At 56.3% G+C, this 10,000-nt stretch overlaps 2 non-coding genes across 2 annotated transcripts; both read left to right on the top strand.

The window, feature by feature from the left end:
* The first annotated feature begins 6,977 nt into the window (after positions 1 to 6,977).
* LOC145656884 (18S ribosomal RNA) lies at positions 6,978 to 8,816 on the top strand. Its single transcript, XR_014122474.1, has one exon. It is a non-coding gene; the product is annotated as an 18S ribosomal RNA (ribosomal RNA).
* An 882-nt stretch (positions 8,817 to 9,698) lies between these two features.
* On the top strand, positions 9,699 to 9,852 carry LOC145656868 (5.8S ribosomal RNA). The gene has a single exon (XR_014122458.1). It is a non-coding gene; the product is annotated as a 5.8S ribosomal RNA (ribosomal RNA).
* Positions 9,853 to 10,000: the final 148 nt, after the last annotated feature.

Below are 10,000 nucleotides of genomic sequence, written 5' to 3'. Positions count from 1 at the left end.
ACTGTGTTTGACCTCTTGGGTCTGGAAGTCTGGTGGTAGTAGTAGTAGTATGATTTAAAGGCACAAAGTGATTGAAGTGTGCCCAGGCCCAGAGCTACTTTGCTGGGCATGAATGTGTTTGAACTCTTGGGCCTGGAAGTCTGGTAGTAGTAGTATGATTTAAAGGCACAAAGTGATTGAAGTGTGCCCAGGCCCAGAGCTACTTTGCTGGGCATGACTGTGTTTGACCTCTTGGGCCTGGAAGTCTGGTGGTAGTAGTAGTATGATTTAAAGGCACAAAGTGATTGAAGTGTGCCCAGGCCCAGAGCTACTTTGCTGGGCATGAATGTGTTTGAACTCTTGGGCCTGGAAGTCTGGTAGTAGTAGTAGTAGTAGTAGTAGTAGTAGTAGTAGTAGTAGTAGTATGATTTAAAGGTACAAAGTGAATGAAGTGTGCCCAGGCCCAGAGCTACTTTGCTGGGCATGACTGTGTTTGACCTCTTGGCTCTGGAAGTCTATTTCTAGGCTTATATAAAGGGTCAAACTTCTTGAAGTGTGCCCAGGCCCAGAGCTACTTTGCTGGGCATGACTGTGTTTGACCTCTGGGGCCTGGAAGTCTGGTAGTAGTAGTATGATTTAAAGGCACAAAGTGATTGAAGTGTGCCCAGGCCCAGAGCTACTTTGCTGGGCATGACTGTGTTTGACCTCTTGGGCCTGGAAGTCTGGTAGTAGTAGTAGTAGTAGTAGTAGTAGTAGTAGTAGTAGTATGATTTAAAGGTACAAAGTGAATGAAGTGTGCCCAGGCCCAGAGCTACTTTGCTGGGCATGACTGTGTTTGACGTCTTGGGCCTGGAAGTCTGGTAGTAGTAGTATGATTTAAAGGTACAAAGTGAATGAAGTGTGCCCAGGCCCAGAGCTACTTTGCTGGGCATGACTGTGTTTGACCTCTTGGCTCTGGAAGTCTATTTCTAGGCTTATATAAAGGGTCAAACTTCTTGAAGTGTGCCCAGGCCCAGAGCTACTTTGCTGGGCATGACTGTGTTTGACCTCTGGGGCCTGGAAGTCTGGTAGTAGTAGTATGATTTAAAGGCACAAAGTGATTGAAGTGTGCCCAGGCCCAGAGCTACTTTGCTGGGCATGAATGTGTTTGAACTCTTGGGCCTGGAAGTCTATTTCTAGGCTTATATAAAGGGTCAAACTTCTTGAAGTGTGCCCAGGCCCAGAGCTACTTTGCTGGGCATGACTGTGTTTGACCTCTTGGGCCTGGAAGTCTGGTAGTAGTAGTAGTAGTAGTAGTAGTAGTAGTAGTAGTAGTAGTAGTATGATTTAAAGGTACAAAGTGAATGAAGTGTGCCCAGGCCCACAGCTACTTTGCTGGGCATGACTGTGTTTGACCTCTTGGGCCTGAAAGTCTATTTCTAGGCTTATATAAAGGGTCAAACTTCTTGAAGTGTGCCCAGGCCCAGAGCTACTTTGCTGGGCATGACTGTGTTTGACCTCTGGGGCCTGGAAGTCTGGTAGTAGTAGTATGATTTAAAGACACAAAGTGATTGAAGTGTGCCCAGGCCCAGAGCTACTTTGCTGGGCATGAATGTGTTTGAACTCTTGGGCCTGGAAGTCTGGTAGTAGTAGTATGATTTAAAGGTACAAAGTGAATGAAGTGTGCCCAGGCCCAGAGCTACTTTGCTGTGCATGACTGTGTTTGACCTCTTGGCTCTGGAAGTCTATTTCTAGGCTTATATAAAGGGTCAAACTTCTTGAAGTGTGCCCAGGCCCAGAGCTACTTTGCTGGGCATGACTGTGTTTGACCTCTGGGGCCTGGAAGTCTGGTAGTAGTAGTATGATTTAAAGGCACAAAGTGATTGAAGTGTGCCCAGGCCCAGAGCTACTTTGCTGGGCATGATTCTGTGACCTCTTGGGTCTGGAAATGTGGTACTTTGAAGGATTAAAAGAGTGAAACGGTCTGAAGTGTGCGCAGGTGTAAAGCAACCTTGCTAGGCATGAAGGTGTGACCTCCAGGGCCTGGAAGTCTGGTGGTAGTAGTAGTATGATTTAAAGGCACAAAGTGATTGAAGTGTGCCCAGGCCCAGAGCTACTTTGCTGGGCATGACTGTGTTTGACCTCTTGGGCCTGGAAGTCTGGTGGTAGTAGTAGTATGATTTAAAGGCACAAAGTGAATGAAGTGTGCCCAGGCCCAGAGCTACTTTGCTGGGCATGACTGTGTTTGACCTCTTGGGCCTGGAAGTCTGGTAGTAGTAGTAGTAGTAGTAGTAGTAGTAGTAGTAGTAGTATGATTTAAAGGTACAAAGTGAATGAAGTGTGCCCAGGCCCAGAGCTACTTTGCTGGGCATGACTGTGTTTGACCTCTTGGCTCTGGAAGTCTATTTCTAGGCTTATATAAAGGGTCAAACTTCTTGAAGTGTGCCCAGGCCCAGAGCTACTTTGCTGTGTATGACTGTGTGACCTCTTGGCCCTGGAATTCTGGTGGTAGTAGTAGTATGATTTAAAGGCACAAAGTGATTGAAGTGTGCCCAGGCCCAGAGCTACTTTGCTGGGCATGACTGTGTTTGACCTCTTGGGCCTGGAAGTCTGGTAGTAGTAGTATGATTTAAAGGCACAAAGTGATTGAAGTGTGCCCAGGCCCAGAGCTACTTTGCTGGGCATGAATGTGTTTGAACTCTTGGGCCTGGAAGTCTATTTCTAGGCTTATATAAAGGGACAAACTTCTTGAAGTGTGCCCAGGCCCAGAGCTACTTTGCTGTGTATGACTGTGTGACCTCTTGGCCCTGGAATTCTGGTGGTAGTAGTAGTAGTAGTAGTATGATTTAAAGGTACAAAGTGAATGAAGTGTGCCCAGGCCCAGAGCCAGGCCTGGGCAGCAGGGGGCGCTCCTGGCCATGCCCAGCGAGTTTCGTGCGAATCGGACCTGGTCCGGAAGAGATACGAAGGGAAAACTCATTACTCGTCGGGGTGGCACATCCAGGCTCTCGACCCTCCCAAAGCGTCCGACCAGGGTGCACCCTGCCGGGCATGGTTAGCCGCCAGCCCCCTTCCTGGAGGTCTGGTTGGCACGGGGTTTTGATTTATCGGTTTCATATCTCTGGGCTCCTTGGGAGCAGAAAGTCGGTTGAGGGCCCTTTGGAAAGAGCCGGGGCTGCCGTTTAACGCTGTCCAAGCGGCAGGCGAAGCGCACCCACCGTTTTTACGCTATGATTTTTTAAAACCGCCGGGGCGGCAAACACAGGGCCGGTCGGGTTTGAAGACGAATATCTCTTCGGCCCTTGGGAGGAGAGAAGCAGCGCGGGTCACCTTTGAACGCGCTCGCTGCCAGGAACGTCTGGCGTAAAAGTTTCGTGGGAATCGGACGTTCCTAGGCTGAGAAGCGAGCGCCCGCCCTCGGGCGGTCGGGGGCCCCTTTCTCATTCCCCGTCTGGGCTAAAAATACGAGGTCGGACCCGATGGACTCGGGAGACTGGAGAGTACCAGGGAGACCCTGGAAGCAGGCGACCCGACCCACGCTTCGCTGTCTCCTCGGCCCTCGGGAGTAGAAGCGCGGGGACGGTGGCGTGGGCAGCAGGGGGCGCTCCTGGCCATGCCCAGCGAGTTTCGTGCGAATCGGACCTGGTCCGGAAGAGATACGAAGGGAAAACTCATTACTCGTCGGGGTGGCACATCCAGGCTCTCGACCCTCCCAAAGCGTCCGACCAGGGTGCACCCTGCCGGGCATGGTTAGCCGCCAGCCCCCTTCCTGGAGGTCTGGTTGGCACGGGGTTTTGATTTTTCGGTTTCATATCTCTGGGCTCCTTGGGAGCAGAAAGTCGGTTGAGGGCCCTTTGGAAAGAGCCGGGGCTGCCGTTTAACGCTGTCCAAGCGGCAGGCGAAGCGCACCCACCGTTTTTACGCTATGATTTTTTAAAACCGCCGGGGCGGCAAACACAGGGCCGGTCGGGTTTGAAGACGAATATCTCTTCGGCCCTTGGGAGGAGAGAAGCAGCGCGGGTCACCTTTGAACGCGCTCGCTGCCAGGAACGTCTGGCGTAAAAGTTTCGTGGGAATCGGACGTTCCTAGGCTGAGAAGCGAGCGCCCGCCCTCGGGCGGTCGGGGGCCCCTTTCTCATTCCCCGTCTGGGCTAAAAATACGAGGTCGGACCCGATGGACTCGGGAGACTGGAGAGTACCAGGGAGACCCTGGAAGCAGGCGACCCGACCCACGCTTCGCTGTCTCCTCGGCCCTCGGGAGTAGAAGCGCGGGGACGGTGGCGTGGGCAGCAGGGGGCGCTCCTGGCCATGCCCAGCGAGTTTCGTGCGAATCGGACCTGGTCCGGAAGAGATACGAAGGGAAAACTCATTACTCGTCGGGGTGGCACATCCAGGCTCTCGACCCTCCCAAAGCGTCCGACCAGGGTGCACCCTGCCGGGCATGGTTAGCCGCCAGCCCCCTTCCTGGAGGTCTGGTTGGCACGGGGTTTTGATTTATCGGTTTCATATCTCTGGGCTCCTTGGGAGCAGAAAGTCGGTTGAGGGCCCTTTGGAAAGAGCCGGGGCTGCCGTTTAACGCTGTCCAAGCGGCAGGCGAAGCGCACCCACCGTTTTTACGCTATGATTTTTTAAAACCGCCGGGGCGGCAAACACAGGGCCGGTCGGGTTTGAAGACGAATATCTCTTCGGCCCTTGGGAGGAGAGAAGCAGCGCGGGTCACCTTTGAACGCGCTCGCTGCCAGGAACGTCTGGCGTAAAAGTTTCGTGGGAATCGGACGTTCCTAGGCTGAGAAGCGAGCGCCCGCCCTCGGGCGGTCGGGGGCCCCTTTCTCATTCCCCGTCTGGGCTAAAAATACGAGGTCGGACCCGATGGACTCGGGAGACTGGAGAGTACCAGGGAGACCCTGGAAGCAGGCGACCCGACCCACGCTTCGCTGTCTCCTCGGCCCTCGGGAGTAGAAGCGCGGGGACGGTGGCGTGGGCAGCAGGGGGCGCTCCTGGCCATGCCCAGCGAGTTTCGTGCGAATCGGACCTGGTCCGGAAGAGATACGAAGGGAAAACTCATTACTCGTCGGGGTGGCACATCCAGGCTCTCGACCCTCCCAAAGTGTCCGACCAGGGTGCACCCTGCCGGGCTAAGAGAACAGCCAGGTGAACCCTGGAGGTTCCGAACTCCAGACCCCTGGACCCGACGGCTCAGTCCGCCTCAGGTGCACTACAGAGGTCCTCGGGCTGTCCCTGAGTGCATTAAAACGGAAATCAGAATTACTCCCCCGGGTGGCACTTCCAGGCTCTCGACCCTCCCAAAGTGTCCGACCAGGGTGCACCCTGCTGGGCATGGTTAGCCGCCAGCCCCCTTCCTGGAGGTCTGGTTGGCACGGGGTTTTGCAAATAGGTCCCGTCGGGTATATGGGAGAGCAAAGAGAATCAATGGGGTCCAAGCACTAAATTCATCCAGTGGCGTTCTCTGGAAGCCCAAGGGGAGTCCGAGGGGTGTTCGGCCGGCAAGGGGAGCTCTCCCTCGGACACATGATCAAACGCCTGTCCCCTACCGGAAAGTGGTGTGCTCTGGATGCCCCCCCCCCCCCCCATCCCCCGAGGGGGGTGCTTATCCCGCGAGGGGAGCCCTCCTCGGGTTAAGTGAACCATCATGCCGATTCCCCTATGGAAGTGGGCACATCCAGGCACACAGTCTGCTTTGCTCTCCCCGACCCGAGTGCGTCTGTTGGGCTGAGTGTACGCCCAGGCAACTGGATCCAATGGCTCAGTCCGCCGCAGCGTGCTTCGACGATGGGTCGTACAGCCATGCCACCAGGGTGGGCGTGTTTGTAAATGTACCAGTGGATTCTCGTCGGCCTGCCACATCCATGGTATCGACCCACCAGGCCTGTCCGACCAGGGGTTGACCCTGGACGGGCACGGTCTGTGGTTTGGCCCTTGTCCTAGATGAAATCGGGCACGGGGTTTTCTGGCCAGGTACCATCGGGTTACTGGGAGAGCGGCTTCGGTCTCCAGGTGAGACCAATGGTGAAGCAGCACGAGGCAATGGAGAGCATGCAAAGCGATGGGGAAGCCATGCACGGCAATGGCCACGAAAAAAAAAAAAAAATCACCACGGAAGGAACGTGAAGAACAAGGAGGAGTGTAGTGACACTGCCCAAAGCTGCCCGGTGTTGCAGGGGTCTATTGGTGTGTTGCTTCCTTGTTTGGTAGAGTGGAGTACCAGACCCGCCAGGGGTAGGCAAACCATTCCCCCTACGGTAAGTGAGGAGCCAGCCATTTGACGAGCGGGTGTCCACGTGTACGGGTGCGAGCGCTATCCCCCCACACGGGGTTAGGCCACGGCCTTAGGTGGACGTCTGCCGACCAGCCCCGGCTGATCCAGAACTTCTGATGTGGAGAGCGGTTTTGACAGATCCTCCCTGGTTCTAGCGGGTCAAGCCTCTGATGGGGGGTGGGGGTTATTTGTAACCCATCCCAGAACTCTCTGGGGGAGACTCAGACGGCCAGTCTGTCTACTCAGTTGTCCTATACTGGTGTCTGTGGTTTGGGAGGAAGGGAGTGCCCTGCTTTGTTGGCCTCCTCTTCAAACCTACCTGGGCCCACGAATCACTCTTCTTGGTTACATCACGAAACGTAGGTTGAGCGAGGCTAGGGGGGAGGGAATTCGACGAGGTCTTTCCCTTGTCCCCCCACCAGCGGCCCACGAAAATCAAAACGGCGTGAAGAGAGGGAACGCCGAAAGCACCTGGAGTCGGCCGTCCGCACCTCCGGAGGAGGTGGACGGGGTACGGTGCGGGCATGACCGGATGGGACAGCTTTGCATCAAGGTGAGAGGTCGGCGTCCGAAGGCCAGAGGGCGGTGCGCGAGCACGTTTACACTGGCCGCGGAAGCTGTCCTGGGTAGCCCTGTATGGCGTCTGGACCTGACGGCGCACGCACTTACAACCCGCTGCTTCCTAGCCCCCGGAAGGGGAGGCGGATGTCACTCGTGGTTCATCCCAGACCACGGTGCAAACTACCTGGTTGATCCTGCCAGTAACATATGCTTGTCTCAAAGATTAAGCCATGCAGGTCTAAGTGCACACGGCCGGTACAGTGAAACTGCGAATGGCTCATTAAATCAGTTATGGTTCCTTTGATCGCTCCACACGTTACTCGGATAACTGTGGTAATTCTAGAGCTAATACATGCAAACGAGCGCTGACCCTTCGGGGGATGCGTGCATTTATCAGACCCAAAACCCATCCGGGGGGCTCGGGCCCCCCGGCCGCTTTGGTGACTCTAGATAACCTCGGGCCGATCGCGCGCCCTCCGCGGCGGCGACGTCTCATTCGAATGTCTGCCCTATCAACTTTCGATGGTACCATAGTCGGCTACCATGGTGACCACGGGTAACGGGGAATCAGGGTTCGATTCCGGAGAGGGAGCCTGAGAAACGGCTACCACATCCAAGGAAGGCAGCAGGCGCGCAAATTACCCATTCCCGACACGGGGAGGTAGTGACGAAAAATAACGATACAGGTCTCTTTCGAGGCCCTGTAATCGGAATGAGCGTATCCTAAACCCATGGGTGAGGACCCATTGGAGGGCAAGTCTGGTGCCAGCAGCCGCGGTAATTCCAGCTCCAATAGCGTATATTAAAGTTGCTGCAGTTAAAAAGCTCGTAGTTGGATGTCGGGAGTGGGCTGGCGGTCCGCCGCGAGGCGTGCCACCGCCTGTCTCAGACCCTGTCTCCCGGTGCCCCCCGGATGCCCTTGGCTGGGTGTCCGGACGGGGCTCGGAGCGTTTACTTTGAAAAAATTAGAGTGTTCAAAGCGGGCCCGCTTCTCGCCTGAATACCTGAGCTAGGAATAATGGAATAGGACTCCGGTTCTATTTTGTGGGTTTCCTGAACCAGGGCCATGATTAAGAGGGACGGCCGGGGGCATTCGTATTGCGCCGCTAGAGGTGAAATTCTTGGACCGGCGCAAGACGGACGAAAGCGAAAGCATTTGCCAAGAATGTTTTCATTAATCAAGAACGAAAGTCGGAGGTTCGAAGACGATCAGATACCGTCGTAGTTCCGACCGTAAACTATGCCGACCCGCGATCCGGCGGCGTTATTCCCATGACCCGCCGGGCAGCGTGAGGGAAACCACGAGTCTGTGGGTTCCGGGGGGAGTATGGTTGCAAAGCTGAAACTTAAAGGAATTGACGGAAGGGCACCACCAGGAGTGGAGCCTGCGGCTTAATTTGACTCAACACGGGAAACCTCACCCGGCCCGGACACGGAAAGGATTGACAGATTGATAGCTCTTTCTCGATTCTGTGGGTGGTGGTGCATGGCCGTTCTTAGTTGGTGGAGCGATTTGTCTGGTTAATTCCGATAACGAACGAGACTCCGGCATGCTAAATAGTTACGCGGCCCTCCGCGGTCGGCGTCAAACTTCTTAGAGGGACAAGTGGCGTTCAGCCACGCGAGATGGAGCAATAACAGGTCTGTGATGCCCTTAGATGTCCGGGGCTGCACGCGCGCCACAATGGTTGGATCAGCGTGTGCCTACCCTACACCGAGAGGTGCGGGTAATCCGCTGAACCCCATTCGTGATGGGGACTGGGGATTGCAATTATTCCCCATGAACGAGGAATTCCCAGTAAGCGCGGGTCATAAGCTCGCGTTGATTAAGTCCCTGCCCTTTGTACACACCGCCCGTCGCTACTACCGATCGGATGGTTTAGTGAGGTCCTCGGATCGGCCCCGCCGGGGCTCCTCGCGGGCCTTGGCGGAGCGCCGAGAAGTCGATCAAACTTGACTATCTAGAGGAAGTAAAAGTCGTAACAAGGTTTTCGTAGGTGAACCTGCGAAAGGATCATTAACGGGTAACGCTGTCCGGCGTGCCTCCTCTCCCGACCCCCTCGACTTCGCCGTCCCCCCGCGTCGGGGCCCAGGGTCGAAAGGGTCTTCGGGGTTGCTGTTACACGTGGTCGCTTGCAGGTCAGGCTGGACAGAAGGCATAAAGGAGGAGCCTAGTCCCTCCCACCCCTTCCTCGTCCTCCGCCTCTTCCTCCGCGTCGTCCTTCAGCACCCCCCCCCCGCAGGCCCCGGTATTCTCTGGGTTCCAGCGCGAGAGACGCGTCGTTCAAAAAACTCGGCGTCCCCGCTCGTCGGGCGAAGGCCGGTTTCCCCTCACCTTGCCGGCAGGAGAAGCGCCTGCGAGTCGAGCGGGTCGTACGGGTCTGTCCCGCGCCCTCCCTCTCGCTCGCACGGCCGCTGCCTCCGTCCACCGCGAGGGGTTTTCCTATTTTGTTGTCCTTGTCATTCATCCCCGTCCCCTTGCTCGCTGACGAGCGGACTTTCCGGGGGGGGTTGCGAGCGCTGCTCCTCGTGGGGCAGGCCATGGCCCTTCCTGTGTTCGTCCGCCCACCGGCGTCCTGGGGCGTGGTGGTGGTGGGTGGCGCAGCCGGTTCCCCTGCTTCTCTCTCTCAGAAAGGAGTCTCAGGGGGACCCCCGGCAGGTACCTAGGGCTTGGCCCACGCTACGTGAGTTCCACCCCTTTCGAGGGGTCGGACGGGGCGGGCGCGGAGGGCCGCGGTTCAAAGACTGACTCGTCTGCCACGTGGGGCGTGTGGGCAAAGCGCAACCCCGCGCCCGTTTCAACACTCGCAGACGGGGGCGCCTGACCGGTTGGTGAAACCTTTTAAACCTGTCTTTGTAGTCGTGGTGAAAGACCTAAACTGAGCCTGAAATAAAAGAGTACAACTCTTAGCGGTGGATCACTTGGCTCGTGCGTCGATGAAGAACGCAGCCAGCTGCGAGAACTAATGTGAATTGCAGGACACATTGATCATCGACATTTCGAACGCACATTGCGGCCCCGGGTCCATCCCGGGGCTACGCCTGTCTGAGGGTCGCTATTCCTATCTGTCGGACCTGCCTTCTCAGGCGGGACCGCGGTTGGAGGTTCGTAGGTGGGGGGGTGCCCCCTGGCCTCCGTCTTCCTAAAAGCAGACGGTTCCCGGTCGCTGTCTCGGTGAGATCCGGTCGGTGGGTTCGCTGCGG

This window comes from Electrophorus electricus, unplaced genomic scaffold (assembly GCF_041902795.1).
Source record: "Electrophorus electricus isolate QZ-2024a unplaced genomic scaffold, ASM4190279v1 Scaffold95, whole genome shotgun sequence".
NCBI classification, from domain to species: domain Eukaryota; kingdom Metazoa; phylum Chordata; class Actinopteri; order Gymnotiformes; family Gymnotidae; genus Electrophorus; species Electrophorus electricus.
The sequence above is the reverse complement of the archived record's forward strand: the minus strand, read 5'-3'. Positions and strand labels throughout refer to the sequence as shown.